This window comes from Ciconia boyciana, chromosome 9 (assembly GCF_034638445.1).
Source record: "Ciconia boyciana chromosome 9, ASM3463844v1, whole genome shotgun sequence".
Lineage (NCBI taxonomy): Eukaryota > Metazoa > Chordata > Aves > Ciconiiformes > Ciconiidae > Ciconia > Ciconia boyciana.
The window spans coordinates 14,824,307-14,851,113 of NC_132942.1; the positions used below are offsets into that span (position 1 = coordinate 14,824,307).

General features: G+C 36.8%; 1 long non-coding RNA gene across 2 annotated transcripts in view; it reads right to left on the reverse strand.

Annotated features, from left to right (window-relative positions):
• Positions 1-203: 203 nt before the first annotated feature.
• LOC140656955 (uncharacterized) overlaps positions 204-26,807 on the reverse strand; it is a 117,697-nt gene continuing 91,093 nt past the window's right edge. Inside the window, exons 3-5 of one of the 2 annotated variants that reach the window (XR_012044181.1) lie at positions 10,506-10,596; positions 7,466-7,526; positions 204-662 (exon numbers count right to left, since the gene is read on the reverse strand). This is a non-coding gene — a long non-coding RNA (uncharacterized lncRNA). Of the gene's footprint in view, positions 663-7,465; positions 7,527-10,505; positions 10,643-26,807 lie in introns of both variants that reach the window. The other variant, XR_012044180.1, reaches the window with a different exon arrangement.

The window sequence follows — 26,807 nt, forward strand, 5'->3', positions numbered from 1 at the left end:
TTTTGTTGAAATGCATTCAGCACTCAAAAATCTATTTTTTTTTTTAAGGCATTGACAAAACACTAAAACAACCAAAACATATACTGACCAAAAATGAAAAAAAACAAAAGAGAAACCTGAATCTCAGCCTGGTTGAGAACGTGGGAAGATCTCAACCATGAGACACAGAACTGGAAGGGACAGTAAACTGTAATTGTCTGCTTCTAAACAGCCCACCAAATTGTGTTTTTCATGTCGTATAATAAAAGCTTTTAGAATTATTCCATCTTCATGTCCTGAGTGTGATTCACCAATGGTGAAAACAATCTTGTGTGGTTTATTCTAGCAGAGGAAAATATTGGCATACGTACTTTCTTTGTCAGGCTTCTTCTGGCAACTTCTAAGAGAACTTCTTTTATTGACAACAGCATGCTCTACAAGAAGTGGAGATTCATGTCCACAAGTGGCTCTGTCTCTCCTCAGAGAGCAACTCCCAAGAAATTCTGTTCTTCCTCCCACAACTGAACAAAGGTTTCCAAGAAAGATGATACTTTAAACCAGCCAATTTCTTGGTATACAAGTTCCATGTAGTCTGAAGCAATGTTTTCTGCAGCTCAGCAACTTGGCCACACGTAGGTCCAGCATAAACGTTGGAGCGAAGAATGATCATAAGTAAACGTGAGCTAACAGAAAGAAGCACCAGACGAAGATCAAAACAAGTTGATACCCTGTTTGTCACAACTATAGTTGATGAAGGACATTCTCTTCCCATGCTGTTTCCTAGTAATCTGAGATTGACTGGTATTTCAACAAGAGTGCTGAACAGATAAAAATTCTGGAACAGATTAGAAGTCCCAGTTTTTCAAAGACTGGGAATCCCTTTGTAGGATCCGGTGGGGATCCTCACCATGGGTCATTTTTGTTAGTGATTGATTGCTTGTTAAGAACACCTAATCCCTTCACATTTGTATTAATCTCTAGTCCTTGTTTGAAGATAATTCTCTAGGTAGGTTTTCATTCCTCTTTATATTGCCAAAAGCCTTATTAGCTTTTAGCAGGTTATAATTTCCTGCTTAAAGTGTTACAACAGTGGGCATTCCAGACAGGCATGGGAAACCAATAAACCAAATTGTCAGGCAGGGAAAGTTAAGGAGAAGACAATTTAAGATCGGTTACTGTCTTGCAAATTCTTCATTTCCTCCCTCGATAAGAATCGACAGGAACTGGATATTCTTGTGACTTTCAGACGAACTTCAGGGTAGTGCCCTAGAGCTCACAGGGAGCAATTGTTCTAGCTTTGTCACTGTGCTGTGAACACAGCTGAATTGAGCAGCAGCTCAAGTCCTCTGATGAATGAGAGAAAAAGACAATTTAAAAATTAGGAAATCTGCAGTCACAATTACCACAAAGCAACAAATGTAAATCTCTTTTTTTAAAATAGATTCTTAGATTAAATAATGTTGTCCACTACTGTCGCCTTGTTCACTCTGCTATGCTTTATAATTTAGTAAACTAGCACCAATGTCGTATCTGAAGTGCATTTCACATGCTGTTAGGCATAATAATGCATATGGTATGCTTCATTTAAACAATCAGATACACCTATTACTAGTCATTTATTTTACCTTTTGTTATTGATTGCTTTTTATTTCACTGGCTGAGATAAATTAATCCAGCTGACAACTTTCTTGCGAGATCATCAATTAGAAATTTTCAGTCAAGCAGCACATATTAGATGCTTTTTATTGGAACAACACTTTCAGTAAAAGGATTTGGTATTTTCTAAAAAATCCATCCAGCATCACAGATTCACAGATATGGAGTTGTGCTAAGCTCAGAGAAGTTAGAGCTGAACGGCATACAGCAATAAGAGAACCAAATGCTGCACAGATCACACCGAGTTGAACTTTCTCCTCCTTCTCTTGTATTTGCCTGATCACACTTTATATCCCAACATCCTTTGCCCTTGATTCATCCTACCCCTGCAATCTGCAGTTGTTAGGTTGAAAGCTGTCTATCAAGACAACTAGAATCTTACGGACATACAGAAAAAAAGTGCTAAGCAAGTAGATCCCTGACCCCCAATCTGGAGTCCCAAGGCAGAATAACAACAGAAAACTAGAGATTACATTTTGCTAAAGGTTGTTCAGAGGCTTAGAAAAAGTTCATACCCATTCCTAGACTTATTCAATTCTATTATTTTGACCAAAGCCCTTAAAATCAGTTTCTCTAGTGGAAATAGCTCAAGAATTTCTCACACAAAGTTCCTATGTCTACCTGAAATAAAAAAAATCCTTATGGAATGCAACAAACCATTTTAGGGAGCTCAAACTGAAGAATCTAAACAACTTCACTCCATCTCAATCTAATGTGGACCGAATGTAGATAACTGCAGACACCACTGAGCACAAAGATCTCCCAGTACAATTTCTTCAAGCAGTGAAAAATCCCCACAGCAGCAAACCAACCTTCCCATAATGCATATCAAATCTTATTGCTCTCTTCCTGTTCTCACAGTTCATTTTTCATGCTTCCATCACATTTACATCATCTCTTGGCTCTTTATCTATTTCCTGTTTTCTTGCCTTTCTTCTTACTCCAATCATCGATATGATATCAGTTAGAAGAGGTGGATATTAAGACCTCTGGCTCTCAATTGTCCTCACCTTATGGCATTGGTTCCTTCCTGGGTTCAGGCTAGGTATTAATTAGCCTCACACTAAAAAATACTAACTGCAATCAAATTCCTGAAAACCTGAGTTTACAAGGTAAACAGCAAATAACCTTTGCCTATAGTTCCATAAAGCGTGTGAGACTTTTAAAATTTCTCTTACATTAAAAACAGACCTTGTTTTCAATCACTGCATTGGAGAGAGACTATTTTAATGTGACTGGACATTTGATTCATATTTTGGTCATATTAGAAGTGTATTCAGCAGGCCTGTACTTGTGGTCTACCTCCCGTGGATGAGTAACTCCACCAGATAGCCCAAAACAAAGAGGCTAAGTCAAAACTGAGCAATAATGGCAAACTTCAGATCCAGTGCTGAACTATGTCATAGTACTGATGGTGGAAGACTAAAGTCAGTGTGCCAGTTAACAGTTATTCCTAGTTAAAAGGAGAAGCAAAGTATGCATGCATTCTTAAATATGTGCACATATATGCAAACCTGCAAGTATATGACTGTGGAAGATCAGCTATCTGGCCACAACAGAAAATATTCTTTCTACCTCTCAATAAATAACAGATACATTATTTCAGAATAATGTTTGGCTCTGTCAGTAATTCATATCATAAATCTATAAAATCTTTCATCTATTAAAAAGTTGTTTAATAACCTTGTCATCAACTTCAATGCCTATTAATTGAATGGAAAAGTCTCTGAGCCACAGGGCACACAAGATATCTGATTTCTTTCTGCATTATGCATATACAAAAGCAGCTGAGAGCTGCAAATTTTCCTATTAGGGGACTCTAATGGGCTATTTAAAGAGACACAGTTAGGGCTGACACTTGTAAAATGGAACTCCGGCTACCTTAAAAACTTCCCACATGTTAAAGTATGCCAGCATAACTTCCAAAGTGCTATAGACATGCTTTAAATCTATGTTGCCAGTATTCCTAATTTGAAGTGAGATGAAAGCAAATTCCTTTTATACATGGGCCCACAGATTTATTTAGCTTTCAAGGTGTTGGAAAAACAGAATAGAGAGCAATAGAACGTTTTGGTTTTGCATTTCCTTTCTAGTTCAGATCAACTTTAAAATGTCACAAAGGAGTGAAAAGAGATTAGAGAATAAAAAGTAAGCAGAATAAGCAAGAGGAATCAGTTGAAAAATCCCTGAAAAGATGAGTAAAGCTTTTCATTTTGAAAGCAAGTCAAAACTATATATTTATAATAGCCCTATTGATACAATATTACATTGGGGAGAACAATAACATGAGACATCGTCAATGAAAATGTAATAGTGGTTCATATCCAAAGGATCTTATTCCATAAGGGCAAAATCCCATAGTCACTGAAGGCAGTAGGAACTTTCCCTTAATACACATCAATACAGCCAAGATGTCATCTTTATCATTACCTGTGCTGGTTTTGGCTGGGATAGAGTTAATTTTCTTCACAGTAGCTGGTATGGGGCTATGTTTTGGATTTGTGCTGGAAACAGTGTTGATAATTCAGGGATGTTTTCGTTACTGCTGAGCAGGGCTTACACAGAGTCAAGGCCTTTTCTGCTTCTCACCCCACCCCACCAGCGAGTAGGCTGGGGGTGCACAAGAGGTTGGGAGGGGACATGGCTGGGACAGCTGACCCCAACTGACCAAAGGGCTATTCCATACCGTATGACATCATGCTCGGCATATAAACCTGGGGAAGAAATAGGAAGGGGGGGATGTTCGGAGTGATGGTGTTTGTCTTCCCAAGTAACCGTTACGCATGATGGAGCCCTGCTTTCCTGGAGATGGCTGAACACCTGCCTGCCCATGGGAAGGAGTGAATGAATTCCTTGTTTTGCTTTGCTTGTGTGTGTGGCTTTTGCTTTCCCTATTAAACTGTCTTTATCTCAACCCACAAGTTTTCTCACTTTTACCCTTCTGATTCTCTCCCCCATCCCAGCGGGGGGGAGGGAGTGAGCGGCTGTGTGGTGCTTGGTTGCCAGCTGGGGTTAAACCACGACATTACCCCAAGTAGATTACCTTTTTACAAGGACATTTTCTGTTTTGTAGTAGAAACAACATCAAAAATCCTACCTATGAACAAATGAGAAAGCACAAAATTAAGACTAAATATAATGAAAAAGCAAAAGTTTTGGGGAAAATTAAAAACTTGTACAGGAGAGAAAATAAAGAGTAGACAGAAGTGACCATTTTTTGTTTAGTAAGACATTGCCAGATTGTTACCTAACATTTATTAATAATAGAGATAACTGCAAGGAACTTAATTACAGCATAAGAGATTAAGATGATGAATGTAATACATCAGCAAAGGAAAATTAACACAGTTTAGCACCAGTAAACCTCTCTACCAAAATGCAAAGACTGAACCATTTAAGCTAAGTATGGATGAAAGCTAAAATCCAATGCTGCTTATAATCAAAATTTATACAGTATTTTTTGTCCTGAGATAGACACAGTCTGTTGCCTACAAAGGATATCTCTTCAGTATTTCATACCATCTTAAAGATGCAGACAAATACTCAATTCCTGCTTCAGGAACCATTGAACAGGTACTAAGATACTTTAGTATCGGTACAATAATTACTACATTCTCTGTCAGAAGCTTCATTCCTCAGTATTGTATTCATTCACATATTGGGCTTTTTTTATTCCTGTGAGTATATTTCTAACAGTGTAACAGTAAGTTTAAAAAAGGCCTCTGTGTAATATATAAAGATGCTTATGCCCTCATGTATTTCTGTAGCTATGACAAAAGCAATTAAAAAACCTACTTAAATTAGAGGATAAGTTTTAAAAATCAGTATTTCATTAAAGACTTCAACCCTACCATAAGACGGTCCCAATGACATTTACTGATGATATAATGTTAGGGTGTACTGCAATATGAAAAAGATTGGGCTATTTCATTGAACAGAAATAAGATAAAATGTAATGGTACAACTCAATCAGCTGCAGGTCAACTAGAAACAAGCTCTGCCGTATTCTGGGAGTTTCCTGTCTGAACAAGACTGAGGAAGGGAAGAATTTACTCTAGTAGCTTATTACAGAATGACCATGAGCTCCTGATGTCATGCAGGATAAATACAGATATGTACATCATGAAGTGTAATATACAGATACATAAAGATGTATTAAGGGTTTTAAAAAAAACACACTCCTACTTCTCTGTCCAGAATACAATCATAGTGAGACATGCCTAATAACATTAATTCAAACAGGTCAGATGCAAAAACAAGGCCACTTGAATAACTGAGAAAACAAACATGTAGCAGGAAATGAGATTTACCCTAGTTGGTTTAGAACAGGTTAGGAAATAATTTGGTTGCTTTTAATAGATTGATATCCTCTAAACTCTGTAAAAGAGGAGCTTCTTACAATAAAGGACAAAGTTGGCAAAGGAACAATGTAAATCACCCATGGATTACCAGGATGAAAATTAGGAAAAGGATTCGAGCCTTTAGAGCAGCAGGGTTTTAAATCAATATTCTAATCAGAGTACTGGAGAAAAGAAATCTAACTAGTTTTAAGGTAAATATCACTACATTTCTGAAAAGGTTTCTATGCAGCAGCAGGGGACTTAAGAAACCCCTTGCAATTCCCTCTTCTCTGCTGTAGCAGTATTAAAAATGCCCAGAAGAAAATTTTCAGTTATTTAGATGGACGTTTTTTCTTGAACAAAAGCCATATTCTTTACAGATCCTCCACTCCCACTTGCTCTATAATCTCTCATGCGTGTATCTCTGAGGAACTTAAAGCAATCTATGTTTCTTTCCAAGATGTTACGTTATTGAACAAGACTTGCAAAACTTAGCTTTCTGGATCATGACATTTTGGATATGTTCTTGGTTTTAATCTTAATGAGTAAGAATAACATTTCTGCAAATGGCTTAAAAATAACAACTTTTCTAAGGGTTCTGTTGGAAACTACCTATCTAGGTTCCACAGCACATCAACCAAGAAACTTAAAACAATATAAAAAGTTAAAATTTATAATTTGTGAGAATATGTAACTCCTCCTATTGCATAGGAAACTCATAGTTATTTTTATCTATTGTATAAACATCTTGGAAAATATTTTTGAGACGTGAAAAGGAAGGCTAGATCTAATTTTAAAGCTAGATCCTTCCATCATTGCATAAATAAATTTTCTTTATTTTTGTTTTAGTATTTTTAAGATGCTTCTTTGGGCATCATTTGACCTCTGCCTATATTTTAGCTGTAGCTAGATTACTCTGTAATTTCTTATCTGTTTTTTGTTATAGGTATTAGAAACTTGAAGTCATTCTATATCAGCTCCACCTCACAAGTTTCCCTGCTCATTAATCTATTAATGCTTAATAATTAATTTCAATCATCAGCAAATATTGGTTGGAAAACACCATTAAACACAAATTCCAGTACTAATACCTCCAACTAGTAAATATTTGAGTTGAAATTACCGCATTTTTACAGAATTGCACAACTCAGGAAAAGCTATGCAGCTTATCAGGTGGTCCATTTCTTATAGTTTATTCCTAAATAGACTTATGGCTTTGCATTCAGCATTTTTTCATTCATTTGTACTAGCTGTCTCCATATTTAAAAAAAAAAAAAAAAGACTGCTGTTTATACCTCAGTCTCAAGGACCACTTTCTCAGAATAAAGGAACCAACACAGATAAACTTTACACACTTCTATAAGCCATACTGCATACTGTATCTTTAAAATATTAATCAGGGCAAGGTTTTTGTTATAGCCTTGACAAAAACATTTACTATAAAAGGTATGAAAAACCTGATTTGGGGGTTCTCATTTAGCCATACTCACTGAGATTATCTTTCATCATTTGCTAGGTGGGGTTATCTTCAGAATACCAGAGGAGCATGTCCTGTGAAATATAATTACAATCAATTGAGGATCAGAGTTATCAGAAATTCTCCTAGTTTGAGCTACCTTAAAAAAAAAAAATAAAAAAAAAATTAGGTTTCCATTTCACCATGAGAATTAGTTAACTTTACTTGATACTTTAAAATTTTTTCAACTTTCTTTTAAAACTGCTTCAAAATCCTTTTCTGAGCTTTTTGGTTTCAGTAGAACCATCTTCCTCATTGGCATAGTATCAAAACAAGTAACATTTTCAGTTATGTAACAGTGCTTTAAAACTGATGCAGTTTATGGTAAGACAGTTACTAAATTTCTCAGCATTGCCAAACCATCACCTTTTCAAAGCAATATATCTATTGAGAAAGTAGAAAGTTAAAAACACATGTCCAAACTTCCCGATTTCAAGCTAATTAAAGCAAACTTTACAATGAATAAACCAGACACTAACCTTTTTTGCTTGTTCAAAAAAGTTACCTTCAGCAAGTGGTAAAGCTTCAAGGATGCAACGATTCTCGGTGATAAGGCTTCATATATGGTTAATATACAGCACATAGGGTAAAATCACAACTAATTCTTTGACGGTGAGCTCTCTAATTTAAAATGCTAACAGAATGCAATTGTACAGTGTGCTCTACTATACTCAATAACTGAAAACCACTTACAAGAGATAAGATTCTCAAGAAATGATTGAGAACAAACTGTTCCTACTTGTTTTCCCTCTACCTTCAAAAGTAGTATGGTCATAAGAGTGCACATGCCATGCATTCTGCACCTAGGGAGACATTGTTCTCCTCTTTTGCCCTGACCCTTTTGAGAATAAGGACAAATGATCAATCTGTGATCCCCAACAGGAGACTCTAGCAGAAACTCTAATATAGGGAATGTCAATGCAGCCCTCCTAGGAAAAGGAGGAACTGGGGATAAAACATTTCCTTCAGTTCTGGACATGGTCCAGACCCTTTCATTTCCCTAGGGACTGACAAATTTTATCTTAGGAAGGCCTGCAGAATAGAAAAGCCCTGATTAAATGGAAGGATGAATCACAAGAACAGATATGTGTCGTGGTTTAGCCCCAACCGGCAACTAAGCACCACACAGCAGCTTGCACACTCCCCCCAAGTGGGATGGGGGAGAGAATTAGAATAGTAAAAGTGAGAAAACTCATGGGTTGAGATAAAGACAGTTTAATAGGGAAAGCAAAAGCCACACACGCAAGCAAAGCAAAGTAAGGAATTCATTCACTCCTTCCCATGGGTAGGCAGGTGTTCAGCCATCTCCAGGAAAGCAGGGCTCCATCACGCGTAACAGTTACTTGGGAAGACAAACGCCATCACTCCAAATGTCCCCCCCTTCCTATTTCTTCCCCAAGTTTACATACTGAGCATGACATCAGTATATAAACTTTGGTCAGCTGTCCTGGCTGTGTCCCCTTCCCAACTTCTTGTGCAGCTGGCAGAGCATGGGAAGCTGAAAAGTCCTTGACTAGTGTAAGCATTACTTAGCAACACCTAAACCATCAGTGTGTTATCAACGTTATCCTCATACTGAATTCAAAACACAGCACTGTATTAGCTACTAGGAAGAAAATTAACTCTATCTCAGCTGAAACCAGGACAATATGCCACAGAAGTAGGCATATCAGTATGTGTAGAAGAGGTAGGAGGGGAATAAGTGATGCTGCAGTAGTTTAATTTTTTTCCTGGGCAGGATTTTTTTTCCTCACTCATCAGAAATACAACACTGTGGAAAGACTATTCAAGTTTCTTGTGTAAATGTAGTACAGCTGCAAAACAAAACTGTTCTTCCTCTACAGAGCAGAAATAAAAAATGATGACGCAGTGATGACACGCTAGTTATTGAGTTTGATTTCTTTATTAATCTCTTCCTCAAGTAAATATTATCTTTTAAAATCTAAAGTATATAAGGTCCTTATGTAAATATTTTCTTGGGTGACTGGGTGAATGAAACTGTAAATTCCTACTAAAAACAATTCTAGAGAATGCTTAGAGATGATGATATTCTTAGATATGCTTAGAACTTGATGATATTCAAACCAAACACAACATGCTAAACTGGTACAGATAAAGATAAAACTCATATAGTGTCTTTGCTTACTAAAGATTTGGAGAAGCTGGGGCATAGAAAGGATCTTGAGGACAGGGACAAGAGAGAATAGTTTCAGTGAACTGGAGAATGGGTGTTTCTGATGACTGAGACCCCTCTACTCTCTAAATCAGGATGTTCATAATTCAGATAATTTTGAATCTTGATCTTCTCCTGCAATCTAAAAGTCTTAAAATAATTACCTACATCAGGTAGGTATTTGTAGCTTTTCTAAATGGATCCAAATCTTTCCATGGTGATCCCCTTCTTTGATCATGCCCAGTCTTTTGTACATTTGATTGGTACAGTGTGTGTGTAACCTCATCTGAATTAATGCCTAAGCTTGAGAAGATGGGATGGTAGCTCACACCATGTAACTTGAGATATCTAACTGAGAGGTCTAGACTTAAAGCTTAGCTCCCCACATAGTTACTGAATATTCAGGAGGTAATTAGGTGTTCTTAAAAGGCCGCGAATCTGCATGGAGGCGTTAAAATTATTTTAGGAGTACTCTGAATCACTCTCTGGAGGATCCAGTGAAAACCTCAGCTCCAAATTCGTGCACCAAGCTGATACTCCGTGGTATGAAAACCTCTTGCATAGCCAGCTCACTGAGAATCCACTACAAACTGTGATAATCTCCCTTTTAGAAGCCACTATTATTGATACGCCTCAAAAACACTAAAGCATTTCGTGTTTGATCTTATTTCAAAGCTTATAAAGCATCAAGGCAAAAAGGCAAGTGCCTTTGCTATCTGGAAGCTTCTAATTATCCCTTTAATCTCTATCAGGAATATTTCAGTTGGTTCCTCCTGTCCAGGCTTCCCTACTGTTGATGTGGAAAGACAAACATAACAATAAGGCAAAAGCTGGTACTTACTTTCAGCTTTCAAGATCTGTACTTCAGTTTCTTCTGAAATACTGCAGTTGAGTGAGTTCTTTCAGAGATCCATAGCCACAAGAGTAATCATCTGAGAAGGAAGTTAGGGTGCAATTTATCAATTCTTGTGACAGGTTCTGCAAAACAAACACTTTCATTTCATTTAGTATTAGCCTCGGTGTTTAAACAATTTGTATACCAGTTAAAAATCCTCCTGCCATGTCTGTACTACGACCCTGAAGTAAGGTGTGAATTTTTTGTCTGAATATCAAATAACCAACTAGCTACATTAAACATGGATGTTTGAGAGGAATGTGTGATAAAAACACATAAGAACTGAATTTAGACCCATTCATACAAAGGCATTTTCCAAAAGCCACGTGAGATAAACTTTGTTTCTAGTTATTAACTATGCCAAAATGCTTCTTCTGGTGCTTACTTTAGATCTCTTTATGAGTACCTTGAGGTGTTTATCCTCATTAAGAAAAACTGAAAAGGGGGAACACAGATGTAGCACTCATTTTAATTGACTCTTTCAATAACAAATTATTCAATAACATTAGATAGTACAGGATTGGACAATGTGTCTAATAAGCTGGTGAAGGATAAGGTCATTTTTGGGAAACAAAAAATCAAGATAGATCAGTGTACAAAAGAAAATACTGCATCCTACATCTAAAATGCATACATGTGCCTTTATGGTGGGTAAGTCACAATTTCAATTGTTTTTTTCAGTATTTTCTTTATACTGTAAACCCCATTCCAAAAAGTAGGCAGGAAGATCTGGCTCAATAATACTCAGTAATGCTTCTTGATTACCTGTAAGCGTTGCTTTCAAACTTTCCTTCAATACCAGGCACAAGCCACACACAATGTAAGATTCATACCTCTCTCAACCCAATGATGTCTGAATACAAGAACTTGTCTGGTTTTACAGGTGACTTTTTTCTTATTGTTGCTCTTCGGGGAGGAGGAATGGTGATTTTGTTAGTGTGGCCCCTACTTACCTGACCTTTCAAAAGTTTAAGAGAGAAATTAAGTTCAGGATATGAAGCACTATTTTCGTGGTGATGCTGAACATTTTGAACTCGATATCTTCTAGCACAGTGTATGGACAGCAGGAACATTCGGTTTTGCTTACCTTTTCCAACTACTGCATAATAATAACAACCAAATTTTCTGATCTGGAGCCTATAAATTTATTTTTTTTCCTTAGACTACGTCTCTAAGTCTCTGGCTGACTCATCATATAATGTATCTCAGGGGCCTGTCTGTCTTCTCAAATTAACTTGAACAGGCTACTGAAGAGATGAATGACAAAACCAATATTTTCCTCTGGCAAAATAATTCAGGTTATGTTATATATTCACCATCCAAATCTTTCATTTCATTTTTTGCCATGTAGTCACTTTTCTAAAGAACAGATGTATCATCTTCTATAACTTTCTTTACATATATGCACCCTTTAAATGAGTATCTAAAAACCAGACCCTGTTAATCCTTGAGATCTGACATTATTATTATTTGGTTGTAGATCCTCACCTAGGCTAGAGCCCCAGAGGAGCAAGGATTTCCACAAAAATACAGAAGACAGCCTTTGCCCTAACAAAAGGGCAGGAAAATGGATGAAAAACAAAAGCACACCAAGCAACTGGAGCCCTGGAAGCAATTTAACTTGAGGACGTGAGATCATGAATAGCCAAATTTGAAACCTTAATTGCTTGAATTTCTGGACCATCTGACTCCTCATACTCCCCTTTTTGTCAGAATTGGGTATTAATTTACATGAGAACACTAATCACTTAAACAGAAAAGACTGATAGCCCTAAAAGTATGGATCAACATCAAGAACTTCGTTATATGTATTTCAGGGAATATATGCATGTATTTCATCTCTTTCTAGGGAAGGGAACCAAACCTCTCAGACACTGCTGCTCTTTCTTACATGAGGTTTCTATAGATAGTCTGATACTATATTCCCCTAACTCCTCCAATGAAGATTTATAATCTGAACAGCTCAGAGCAAAAGAGCATCAGAGTAATCTACATTACAGTAAATAAACAAACAAGAATGTAACCTGGAAATTTCACTCAACCACCACATTTCACAGTGAAAATAAAGCAAGAACTGCAACCCTGTATTGACTGTTGAAGTGCTTATAGTTTCATTGACAACAGCTTGAATGTTCACTAAGTTAGGCACTTGATAAAGATTTTGTAACCGAATATATGTTTATATTTAAAAAATTCTCCATCCCTTCTTTCCCATGACTAGCTTCAAAATCTGACTTTTTGAGCTGATCTGAATACTCTTTGTGACTTCTGAGGACAGGAAGGAAGTTAGAATTGCTTTGGATTTTTTTGGTAGTGCACCTGCAGAGGAATAATCACAACAGAACAACGTCAGAAAAATGAGTCCAGTGTTTTGCCGTTGCCTCCACACTTATTTCCTGTCTCTGGGTTGCCCTCGGAACAATCAGGAGGCAAAGCAATGCTGTTCAGGCAACTGTCCTTACCAGAAAAATTATAGACAGTGAACACTACATGCAATTTCTAAGCAGAGTTCCAGCTATTTTCTGCCCTTTTTCCACATGCTTTACCCTCCCCTACAAAATAGTTACACCTATCTTTGTATCTATATACATACCCATCTCCTTCCATCCTCAGGCATCAATAATACTCTCTGCATTTCTAGTCCTAATGACAAGAGATTGCTTGTGCCAGTTTTGACCTCCCAGTCTCCTCCATTTTAACAGTTTTTAACTATGGCTCTGCTTAGCATACAGAAACCTTTCCGCAGCAAATTAACCCTCCACTTCCCAGGGCAAGAATAACGACATAGACCTCACCAGGTTTTCTGCCATTGACTAAATCAAACTACAGGTCGCTTTTGCTACTTGTGACGCCTCTACTAGCTGTGCTGGCAGGTACCCCCAGTACAGTACCACGACCTTCATCCCCTCTTCTCGGAAAAGATACCTTCAGTGCAAGTGAGAGCCTTCACATCTGCAGCTCCACCTCCAGGTTATCTGAGACTTGCTCATCTTGGAGACTGTCCTGCAGAAGGACAGAGGTGCACAGCGCTGCCATGTGCTATTAGAAACAGACTCTCTCTAGCACAGTGTTGTTACTGAAAGTATGTTACACTTCAGCAACTAATTGTCTCATCCAAATGATGAGCTTCTACTAGAGCCCACATACATTAACCTTATTCTAATTAATTAGGTTAAAAGAAATCCTTCCCACCGACTGAAAACATTTAATAATAATTTTTAAATCATAACTTTTATTTTTATTGTTAAGTGTAATTTGGTCTCTATGATTAAAAGAGTATAATTTAAAAAATCTTGCTACAAAAAAAGTTGATTTTTTTTTTCAATTGTTCCATTGTTAATTTTCTACCATGTTTACTGTTGCAGAGCTCTAGCAAATGCCTGTGAACTTCAGTGGTGGTTAGGCACCCAAGTAGGAGATGACCATCTGAGCATTTTTAAGGAGTCAGGTAAAACTCCTCTTGCTTTTAAGTATAGCAAGTGTATGAGTTCAGTACTGTATTAACTTTTTGTCACTGCTTTTTGTTAGTTTGGGGTGTTTAGGGGTTTTTGTTTGTTTGTTTGGTTGGTTTTTTTTTTGGGGGGGGGGGGTGTTGCTTAGTTCCACTTTTAACCATATATTAACGAGACTCAGGTTCAAAAGCTGCGTTTTAAATTTAAAAAAAAAATTCTATAAATCAGAGAAATTATTATCTCTGAAGAGGTTTACTATTAGTATTCTATATAATTAATGATGATAGTTTCTAAACAATATGGATTTTTTTTTCTTGGTAAGGTGAATTACATGACAGAAGCATGATGTCAGTAAAAAGACTAAGTACCTTTATACATGAAACTGATTAATAATAAATATTGCTTCGGTTTCATGTTCTGATACCAGCAGTGAGAGAACTGCATGTTTCCCAAATTCTGTATTTCAATGCACTTTAGCTGATGCCAGTTCTCATTGTACCCTTAATTTCCTTTTCATAGAATTAACTTAACTTTCAGAGATTCACTAACCTAATTTTGCACAAGCGTTCATTAAGTATTTACGATTTACATAAATTACAAAGAAAAAAAGGTGTTTACATCATATTTTTTCTTAAAATACAGTCCAAAAGAGAATAATTGATATTTTGTTATTTGAAATGTCTTGTAAAGGTTCACTGAGTGGATGAATGTCTTATTATGAAGCTACAGGTAAGACTACATTTAGAAAGTGAAATATTTTCTTGAAAGTATGAAGAGGAAAGAATATACATTTGATACTTATGCCCCAAACTCATATCTAACATGGAAAAGCGGGAAGAAGACATAATCCAAAAAGCAGCGAGCACAGGAGTGAGAGTAAGACCACCATATCTGAAAAGCTGTCTCTGTGACAGCCTTGGCTAGTCACTCACATGGTAATAGCTTTTGCTTGTCTCAAAAGGCAAGTGTAGTTGGTCCACCAGAAGGATCCATGGTTTGAACCCAACACCAGTCAGGTGTTGGAAATATAAACGTTTAAAAAGTTACTAGACTTCACTAGAATTATTAAAGAAATTAGGACACACTTTCCTTTCAGTTGCAGTTTACTGGAAAGATAATTTTTAGCCTACAGAAACTCAATTTCAGTGCACCAATATGCAATATCTCCCTGCAATGCCATGCAGCAGGCTCCAGTGAGAGCCTCAACACATTCAAAAATCTTCCCTTCACTGCAATGTTCTTGCTTACCCATGTTGAAAGGGACTAAAATAATCCTTGGTAGATATGAAATTGTTCATTTTTCCATTTAAAGCACTATCTTAGAAACCATCAGGAGGTCATGTATTCCATTCGTCATTTATAGTGTTTTGCATCTTCCCAAAGGCACTGGAGTGCATGCATAATTCACATGGAAGAAATATTCAATAAAATGTTCAAAACATTTTGCAAACAACACACGGCAAATAAACCTTTATTTGCTCCTTTTGTGTTATGCTCTCTTTCCCTTTGAAAATACTCCTCTCTGTATAATTTTTGATCCAATATTTCTGTGGTGTTATTGTTGTTCTGCTACCTTCCCTAAGTAAATTACATATAAAGAATATCAGAGGATGCTTACTTGCAGCTACTTTCTCAACACGAAATATATGCAATGAATTCACTGCTGAGAGATTTATGCGATTCTAATCAAAAAGTGTCATAATAAAATGTTTACATTGCAAAATGAAAAATCTTAGGCTTTTCAGAGTAGCAGGATGGGATGTTTGCCACTTGGCATAGCTAAACTTTTATGAATGTTTATGAATTATTCTACTGGAAAATGAATGGTGGGCTATAATAGTTTTTGTGTATATGTCACTATTCCCTACTGCACTATGATGGGACTATTCATGTATAACAGTTAATACAGCAGAGTTGGAGTTTTTCCTGCCTCGGTAGATGCTGGAGTTTTCAGAGGCAGACACTTGCTAATGCCTATTTGTATGCATCTGATTCCAGACATTTTCCAACTTCAGGGAGACAGAAGGGGCAGAAAACGGAGTTTAAAAAGAAATACATTAGATATCTGAAACAAAACAAAAAAAAAGGCAGGAACGCTAAAATCCATTTTAGGACATCTCCACACAGCTGCATCATTCATCCACTGCAAATCATAAGCATAGACCAGACATTAAATGCATTCTATCTTTCCCACAGAAGTCAGGGCACTTTCAAAACACAGAGGGTGGCAAATCAAAAAGGTTTAAAAAAAACAACCAACCAACCAACCAACAAAACAAAAGAAGAAAAAACAGTCAGTTCTGTGCTGCCACCTACTCCAGACCCTACCAGAACAGTAGGAATGAGGCATGAAAGGGCAGGGTAACTGACCTGAGCACTCACTGCCCAGAAGCGAGAGAGTGTGTACAGCATAATTTCAAATGTCGGTGGAGTTTCTACTTCAGAGTGTGCTTTGGCGGAGTTGTGAGTCATAAATTCCTCCAGAGCCACTGGCTGCCATGGCCCTTACTAACCTGTCTGTTCTGCTAGATCATTAAGCCACAGATCAGCCAGCTATTTAATAAGATAAAGGCAAATCTTTTTTTTTTTCCTAACTTCAGAGTACCACTACAGCATACAGCTTAAGCAAGGCTCATTAGCAGAAACTTTTTCAAAGGAAAAATGAACAAAATAAAATGAGTAAAACCACTTATTTGTACAGCAAACTGTATTTGCTGGTATAAGAAATGGTCTCTATATTCAGCTTTCCAAGATAGAGATGAAAGAGCACATTATGGATGGCAGTCCATTAAGTAGTTGCACGGATCGCAGACCTCCTTCATATTGTTCTTTGAAAAGGCAAGTTGTTGCCAGTAAGTTTTCTTGTTTTGTAATAGCTCATCAGAGCTTCTTCGAGCTGCACCAAATCCAAGCTAACTAGTGCTCTTCCATTGCTGTCATTTTCCTTCCATATTTGCAAAGTTAGTTACTGACAGTGTTTATGAAATATTGCAAGTAGGGCTGTCTGAAGCTCTCCCATTCCCTTTTCTGCCTTTGTCTTACTAAAAATGGTAATCTTGGTGGTAAATTAGAAAACAAAATAATAGATAAAGAATAGTATCTTAGGTGGCAGACAGATCCTGAGACACAAATGATTGTGTCATGTTAAAATTTCCCTTTGCTCTTTACAAAAAAAAAAAGCCAGACAAAACATTTTCCTTTCCCAAACACAAGTAACAGCTGGATTTGTCATGCCTTCAGCCTGTGAGTTCTCATGCTATTTATCATACAGCTGCTTCAGTGATCCCAACTGGTTGCTTCTTCTTAATGTTTAAATACTTAAACTTCAATACAGAGCTCAAAAAGATATAAAAGCCTGAAAAATTCAGGCCATGGCATAGTTGCAATTTCAAAGGAAAGTCTGCATGTTTGTTTATTTGCAGAAATATTTCTGTAAACAGGGTTCTCTAATCATACACACGTGATAACACTGAATCAACAGCACTGGTACACCTTTGACATTAGTTGTTTTTATATTCTTTAATATGACAGTAATTAAAATTAACTCATACAGATTTTCCTTTAAATATACTACATTAGCAAAGAGCATTTGTCAAATCTACCTCCAGCATACAATGCCTAATGATATCCCTAAACATTAAAAACCCTAATCTTGTAATTTATTGCTCAAAGCAGTTTACACGTATTAGTCTAATAAACTGCAAGCAGTGAATTAACAGATGTCTTCTTGTACGTGGAATAATTTACTATAAATTCATGCATATTTAGTAACAGTATGATACAATTAACTACAGTGGACCCGCTGAAATGAGAAGTAGCTCCGATGTCACGCTGAAGACGAAAGGTGTTTTGAATACTCTCAGTCTCAACAGTTTTGTTAGGACGTAAAATTCCCATTTATAGTTTATGACATGCATCTGATTAGAAATCCTAATAGCCTCCATAGTACAGTGGAACAACTGCAGTCACGGAGAATTGTAATATTTACCATCCCATTATTATTCAATATATTTATTCAATAAAACCCAGCACTACCATATTAGGCACATTGCCACTTAGATTGTAAACGAATCACTGAGGCCGTAAACAAATCCCGATTCTCACATCTAGTCAAATGTTAGTCAAAATAAGAACTGCAGCTGCAGATATTAATAAGTCCAGGCTTATGCAGAAAATTATCAGGACAATATTTATGTTAAATATGATATCTTGACCCAGTGGCCATTAACTACCAGTTTTGATTTATATCCTTGATATGCTCAAGGATATAAATTCCTACTGTGTAGTTCCAAACTCAGGAAAACATCAATCCTTGAGGATTAATGAATAAACAGCACTGACAATGCAGAAAATTCATAGCCTTTGATAGATATAAGACTAAAAGATTGTAATATAGAATTAAAAATCCTTAACAAACAACTGCTAATGCCTGTCATCAAGACAAAGAATGCATACATGGTAGGAAAAAGTGAATCAACAGTAATCACAATCCAGAAAACAGCAGCTCTTAAATTTTCAAGGTGACTGAAGAGACTCAACAGGCATTCTGTTTGGCATTATGTCATTGGATCTTATTATTAAAAGGGTGTCTATTTATATCCTTTACTTCCACACACCTCATGGTGGTTAGGGAAAATATATAACTGCATTGACTGACATGGTAATTAAGGAAAACGTCACAGACACAGTTCCTTTATCAAGACCTTAAGGTATCTGAGGTCTTGAATTGGGAATCTGTGGGAACCAGCCAGATCTCAGCAAATCTGAACTAGGAATGTAATTTAAACACAGATAGGGCAACGAAGGTAAAAACTGATTAGCCCAATCAATAAAAACCCAGTGGGATCTTCTGTGGCATCACTGAACTTACAGGCTCCTGGACTTGGTTTGCTCCTGGACAACAAAAAAAGATGAGAGGATTGGTTCACTAACATTCCAGTTATTGAGGTCATCACTTACATGCATGTCATTGACATACATGATCATGTCATTGACAATTGGATAAATGGATAATGGTTAATACTTGATAGTACATAATATCATCACGGATGCAACTGCTGCTTCTCCAATAAAAATGTTTTATATCAGTAAATGAGATTTTCCTCTCAGTTTTACCAATGGGAATTTGCAACTAAATTATGTGAAGAAGGATCTAAGCCAACTTTATTTCCATCTCCTCCTATTGTGTGACTGTTTTATAAGTGACTTGATTACTGTTCAGCACTTCTCATTTCTAAATGGTTCTGACAGTTCAATACAGGAAGTTATAACAAGTTATATTAAATGTGGGTACAGACCAAGGAGCAGTCTCTTCAGGTTAATTGGTCTTGCTTTTAGGTGGCTGACAAGACAAAATAATCTGTAACCTCTTCCAACCTATCAGCTTAGCAAAAGAGAAGGGCTACTGTCACAAATCTGTAAAGTTCTTTCTCCCCTGATCAGGATTTTAGGCCTGATAAACATTTTGGTCTGTTGTATTTCTCATGGGGCTATTTTGCATGAATCACCCTGCCAAATATATGAAATCTTGGACAGCATGGTGAAAAATACTTGAAAATAGACCTTCACAACACTGGGATTTTTATCATGTACTGATTGTATAATGATTAGATTTACCATGTTATTTTTGGAAATAACTCTGAAGTATTATAAATGTTATATCATTTTTTAAATCACAAACACTTAAGAAATGCAGAAGGCTATTAGCTTCATTGCAGCCCCTTAAACTGCTGTGAAATGAGCTCTAAATGTGCTATAAAGTGATTTCAACAATTTATAAACCTCCCCTGAGTAGCCCTGAGCAAGATATAAATGTTACAGAAAACCACTGTTGCAGAACAGATAGTTATTCACTTTAGGGATGGTCAATCCTTTAGTGGCTTGCACTGAAAACTAAATAATATAGGTTTGTTCCTTTGGTGTTCATTTCCAGCTAATTTCCACACAGTCTCCAGAATTTGCAGTTTACCATATAGTTTCAGAAAACAGGGGGTTTCTTACCTTTATTCTGCATGTCCTTTCCCTGAGCTCTAGTAACACCTCCCAGCCATCTCTGAGCAGCACCCTCTCCCTTATTTCCACGGGCACTAATTTTTTCCTGAGGTACTTAAATGAAACTACTATCACATTTGAACATCTTATAATATCTACAAGAAAAACAACTACACCTTTTTAAGGTACAATATCCCAAAATGCGATCAGTACACTCAGGTTGTCCGATGTACTACATAAGTGTGTTGAAGTACCTCCTGACAGAAAGAATAAAAGTTCTGAGCACTGAAGTGTCCTTATTGCAAGTAGCTTATAGAGAAAACATAGGAAAAGCACTTAAAGACGATCTACTTTTTCGTAGCAAATGTATACGTCATGGCCAAGAGTAGCATGGATTTTTAATCTTCATTTTTTGATACCCTTAGCTTTTATGTCTTTAAAACACATCTGAGAATGTAAAAGTGTATTTTCCTGATAGTCTGGATATGAAAGGAATCATTTACAGAGATTCAAATCATTTATCCAGCACCATTTATGAAACCTATTTATTAGAGGCCTGGCTGACTGCCTTGATCTACCGTTCCCAGTTCAAATCACTCACTTCTATCGCAGTATAACAAGCTACTGATCAATACAGAGAATCTTCTCTGAATACAAGTTAACTTTTTTCCCCATCACTAAGCAATCTTCCCCCGCCCTCCCCTGAAGCACACCAAAGCCAATCAATTTACAATGCCTGCTTCATCTGTTTGCATTTTATAAAGTGCTGCAGTCTGATGCTTTAGAGAAGGCAGGACTTCTGCACAACAATCTGTTACCTAGCATTTGCATATTTCCTTCAAGAAGCCAGAATATAAATATTTTGCCTGGAACTACATCTTACATCCACTTTGGACTATGGCTGCATGGGAGATAAATCACACAAGAATATAAATCACTCCACATTGTTAAAGCACTGGGCATGGAAAGCTGTAGAAGTAAACTGTAGTGTATTTTATATGTATACACAAATGCTGCATTATCTCTGAGAATAAACGAGAGCTGTCTGTGCATGACAATGTAGAAGTTCCTTTTACAGACAGATCTAAATTACTTTTTTTTAGAATTCTGAAGATTTTTTCAGGTATTCTGAATGTTTTGATTTTGTTAGGTTTTGGTGTGGGTTTGGGGTTTTTTTTTGGTTTGGTTTGTTTTTTTGTCTAAACATATCCCCCTTTGTACTTTAAAATCCCAGGCAGGAGTGGGAGAGGTGGTATGATAGAAATATTGACCCAAAGCCCAGTCGGCAACCAAGAACCACATAGCCACTTGCTCACCCTCCCTGCTCCCCTGGCGGGATGGCAAAGAGAATCGGAAGAGTAAAAGTAAGAAAACTCATGGGCCGAGATAAGAACAGTTTAATAATTGAAATAAAATAATAACAACAACAACAACAATAACAACAATAATAAAAAATTGTAATGAAAACAAAAATAACAAGAGAGGGGGAGAGAGAGGAAAAAAAACAGGGAAAAACAAACAAACAAAAAAGTGATGCAACTGCTCACCACCCACCAACCAACGCCCAGCCCATCCCCGAGCAGCGATCGCTACCCCCTGGCCAACTCCCCCCAGTTCATATACTGAGCATGACGCCATATGGTATGGAATAGCCCTTTGGCCAGTCTGGGTCGGCTGTCCTGGCTGTGCCCCCTCCCAGTTGCTTGTGCAGCTGGCAGAGCATGGGAAGCTGAAAAGTCCTTGCCTAGTGTAAGCATTACTTAGCAACACCTAAACCATCAGTGTGTTATCAACATTATTCTCATCCTAAATCCAAAACACAGCACTATACCAGCTACTAGGAAGAAAATAAACTCTATCCCAGGACATGCCAGAAATCTCTACATTCCCTAAGATTCTAAGTCCAAATCTGCCATTTTAAAAGATGTGTGTGTGCCCTGGATAAGCTCGTGAACTTTTGGATACTCACACAAATTAAATCAACCCCTGAACCTTTTGTGATACATCTATGGCAATCACGATGCAAATTGTTACAAGAATTTAAGAGAGTACGGTTCATAAATCCTATTAACCTCTTAATCAAAGATCGTTTTGAAAATTCCATGCCACTGGATCTGTTACAGATTTTGTTATGACCCCTGCCTGGCACTGCCAAATTTTGTATTTTCTGCTCAGTTAATAGTGCTTGAAAGATCTGTTCACAAGATTCCCAACGAATAAACATGTCTGAGAGTTTGAAATGTTGTGCTCTCCTAAAAATGAAAAGGGAATTTTGAATACTAACTTTTGTTTACATTTCTTTTAAAAATAGATGGATTCAAAAGTAGATGAAAAATTATTAAAATTCAGTGAATAATATGAGACCAACGATTAGTATATGCAAGTAACAAGAGTAAACATAAAACATCCAGATTGAATGAAATTTGATATTAGAACTTCACTAGAGTCACATGTAACTTCTGAAATTAGGTGACCCATTCTTGCTTGTGAAGTAACATAAAGATGTTGCACAGTAAGAATAGAGCTTGCTGGGGGAGGGACATCTTTTTACAGTTTATACTGAAGTGCAAAAGTACAAATTTAAATGTTAAGATAAATGGCCAACAGATAAATACTAATAGTTATAATTCATTTCAGATTTTAACTTTTCCAGGAACACACGTGCTTGGATTTAAAGTGCTGTTTGACAGTCACAGTATCATTCGCCTTTGACCACTTCATCTGCTCTCTAACCACCTCTATAATATTACAAGATTTTTCAGTGAGAGCTACTACATTGCTACCTCAAAACAATTAAGCCACCTGAACAGAGGAGTGCTATCTTCTGTTTCTTCACCACAAAAATTAAAATTAAAAAAAGAAAGAAAAAAACCCTTAAGTTTTACGTGAATAGTATTTGGTACAGAAATCTGAGTTCTGATTTCCTCTCACACACCAGTTCAGAAGTAAACATTCCCGCCTCTCCATTTCAACTTCTTTTCTACATTTACTGGATTCCAAGATATTTCGAGGTTTGATTTTTTTTTTTGATGAACACCTAGGACAGACACTCAATACCCCAGGCTACGGTGACTGTGCTATGCCAAGTTAGACAGCAGGTGAAAGACACGTAAGAGGATTAACAGGAAGCAGGTGCTGTAAACTCTGCCCAAGATTTCTGTGAGCCTCAGGTTGTTTTCGTACATAAAATCTACTTCAGGCACTTTTGTATAGATGCAAAACATCACTTCAGCATTTCTTCTAATCTGTGGAAAGCTATGGCTGTACATTCTCAAATACATCAAAAAAAAGTTAATTTTCATTTCATAGAAACTTTTCTGTATTATTTTATGGTACAGCGGAAAGGTTTTATTGTCACTTCCTCTGGATGACCTGCCAAATTTTCTGTTACTCCCCTTCTTGTAAATTTCCTGGCAATCTCAAACGCATGCTGGTAAAAGCTCGTATGGCATAACATCATGAATTTCCATTTTTCACATGCAGCTGTAGTTAACCAGCATCTAAATAGCCAGAAAGCCTATTATCATTCCAGAAATTAGACACTTTTTTCAATAATTATAATATGAAGTACACATCTCTAAGAAAACTATGAAGTCTAACTCTGTATCACAACACATTACACAGAACATTGCTCTACAAGAATGCAAAATGCCAATGCTGCCTTCTCATCTTAAATGCTTGTATTCTACTAGTATTTCCTCATCTTCAGAGCCTCTTAGGCCAAAAGCTCAGAGCCAGTTACCATGGATCAAGCTTTCCGAATTACCATTTCCAGCATAAACTATCCACAAAGAGAAGAGTGAACTTAAAATAGGGTTTGAGTGATAATTTGTTATCCCTGTAACAAAAGGACATATTCAAGCATTCAAATGGCTGGACTTATCAGCAGGAACTTTTCAAATAAATCTTAAAAATTTTAGGAAAATGTTTCAATCATTGCTCATGGAAATTATCCCAGAATAGACCTCACAAGATCTCCGAGTTTCCCAGAACTGAAAATCCAGACAGAAGTCTGGTATATGCAAACTGTAACTCAGCTCCACAGGAATATGATTTCTGAGTGTAATTTTCTGAGAAGAAATGAAAGGGTTGCCCAGCTAAATATAATTTACTAATTTTTCTGTCATGAATAAAGAGCCAGATTCATTATTTAAATTTCAGGAAAAAGACAGTGTGGGTGGTCCATTATATAAATTTTATGCTTTGCTGAACAATTTCTGAGGACAGAACATGAAAGGAGAATTTAGATCAATATAAACAATGTGAAAGACAAACAGAAGATATGTGGAATGAAGTGGTTGACATTGTTGAAAGAGTAGAACAGTAAATTTCAAATTAAAATTAATCCAGCTTGAAATCTTGTATTAGATGAAACCAGTAAAAGCACCATGCCAGAAGAACCAATGACTCTGGTAGCCAAAGAATAGTGGTGGGATGAACGCTATACTGCAAAGCACAACAGCACTGATTTAAAGATTATTAACACAATTTTCTGCTATTCAATTAGATGTTCATTGCTGGGAAGCAGTGAAGGAGGATTCTTCAATAGGAAGGAAGAATGTCTGCAATACAATTATGAGCTCCCAATATAATGCTGTAAGAAAGCCAGACTAATATGACCTAGAATGTGTCAACTAAAACATTTGCAATAAGGAAGTTGCTCATTAGTGGCAAGAACAGAAAACCAGCATTTAAGAGCCTGCCCCTCCACAGACAGCACTGCCGTAAAGCCGGGGCATCACCTGAGGTGCTGTACTTAATGTTCCTGCCTCTGTTGTTTCCGATCACATCCTTAGTTGCAAGCAAAATTAGGCAGAGATGCTTATTCTGCGTTTGCATGGTTCCTTGCTCAAGACCCAACTTTGTCTTGAGTTCAGACTTTGCAGCTGTACACTACTTCTCTGTGCAAGAGACAAGAGGTGGTAGGGTCCTTAAAGATCAGCTTGAGGGTTGTGGATACTAAACTCCTTGATGAAATGCAATCTCTTAAAGCATATAACCCTGCAAACTTACCATTTTATTTATCCCAGACATCCTGTTTGTATCATTTGATGAAGTAAAAAGGCTCAGCAAATGGATCCAAAAAGCACTGACAGCCATCAAAGCTGTTTCTTGTGTCACATATTATTTGCCCAAATGCACACTCAGTATTTGGAAAGTAATATATTTATGCAAATATTTTTGCTAAAAGCAGCCCTTCGGACTTACGGTCTTATGAACTCATGGCAAAAAAGTTAGTGGTTAAGCAACTTTTTTATTTCAGTTTGTTTAATACAAAAAGTTGGAAAATTGTAAATGACAGAACAAATATTACTTAAGAGCAGGGAATGTTTCCTATTTGTCAAATGCCTGGCTAATCAGAGCAGACATACCATATACCAGTTAATGGTGTCTGTTCACAAACACAGTGTTATCCAGTGGTCTAGAGTGTGATTAATAAGACTCATTCTAGACTCTGTTTTACACTTTAGCCTGCATAATTGCAAGCTGCAAAATTTGAACTTGCGCAAGTAAATTACAATGTCCCTGTGACATAAAAATTGCTGATTTCCTGATCTCCTCTTTCCTTGGGATCATTCTGGTTTAGGCTAAAATATACCACAGAGAGTGATCCAGTACAATCACGGCAGCTATTAATTTCTTTATCTACGATTTCTCTTCTGATACTCAGTTCCGTTTATCACTTCCCAAAGATAAGCATCCTAAGATTTCCCAGGGGTAGCTAGAAAAGGTACATTTAGAAGTCATTGTATTGAAACTGCATAAATAATTTTATACCACCACCCTCCCCAAAAAAATCAGTTCTAACATTAATCCCTAAAAGTTACAAACCATAATGCTGTCTTCTTTTTTTGGTTGTTGGTTTTGTTTGTTTTTAATCACACTAATAACAATGGGAAACATTATTTTTTTCCTTTAGAAAGCTCCAAATTATTTTTCAGGCATTAATGTGATGGCTTTAACCATGGAAATACAAGGAGGTGGTTTTGGTTTTTATTTTTGTGGTGTGAATTGTGCAATCAGTAGGTGATAAACTATACTGCACAAAAATATGAGTGCAGAAAAGTAGTGGCCCATTACTAAAGGCAGACAAAAAGTAATAAACAATACTTGTACCCAAAGGCAGAAAAGGAAACTTCAATCATTCAGTAAAAAAAGACATGTCTTTTGGCAACAGGTGCAAGCCTTATGATACTTGCTGTTCTTTATAGTTATTTGGATTAGGCCAGTATTTTTACAGTTCATTTCAGAGGTCATGATACCAATAACGACTATGCTAACAGTATTGCACATCTTCATTAGTATTTGCTGGTGTTCACAGCATAATCTTCCTTGACCAGTGCCATACAACCCCCCCAAAAAATCTAGTTTCAAATTTGTTTTTGATGTTAGAAGTGCTAAACTGAAAATGCTTTTTATGTTCATATGATATTAAGATTTAATCAAACACTGCTATAGTTTGCCATGTGAATTCTGTTCCAGACTAATTTACTGTTACCTCTCACGAGAAGTTCCTCTTATGCTCTTACAAGCTGTATTATAAAGATATGAGTATCTACCTGTTACAGATGGCACTGTGAAGCTTAATGAACCAGTATTCCTAACAGTCCTGTGTTTGGCATATGAAAAATTAATAAATAAAAATGACAATCTATTTTTAAAAGCAGCTACAAACAAAGCTACTACTTCCTCAAACCTAAAGAGAGGGCTAATGCTTCCACAGCTGGAATGAATGATGTACAATGATTCTTGGAGACACAAGCTGGGCAGGTTTGTGATGATCTGTCAGAGCCCTCACTTCAGT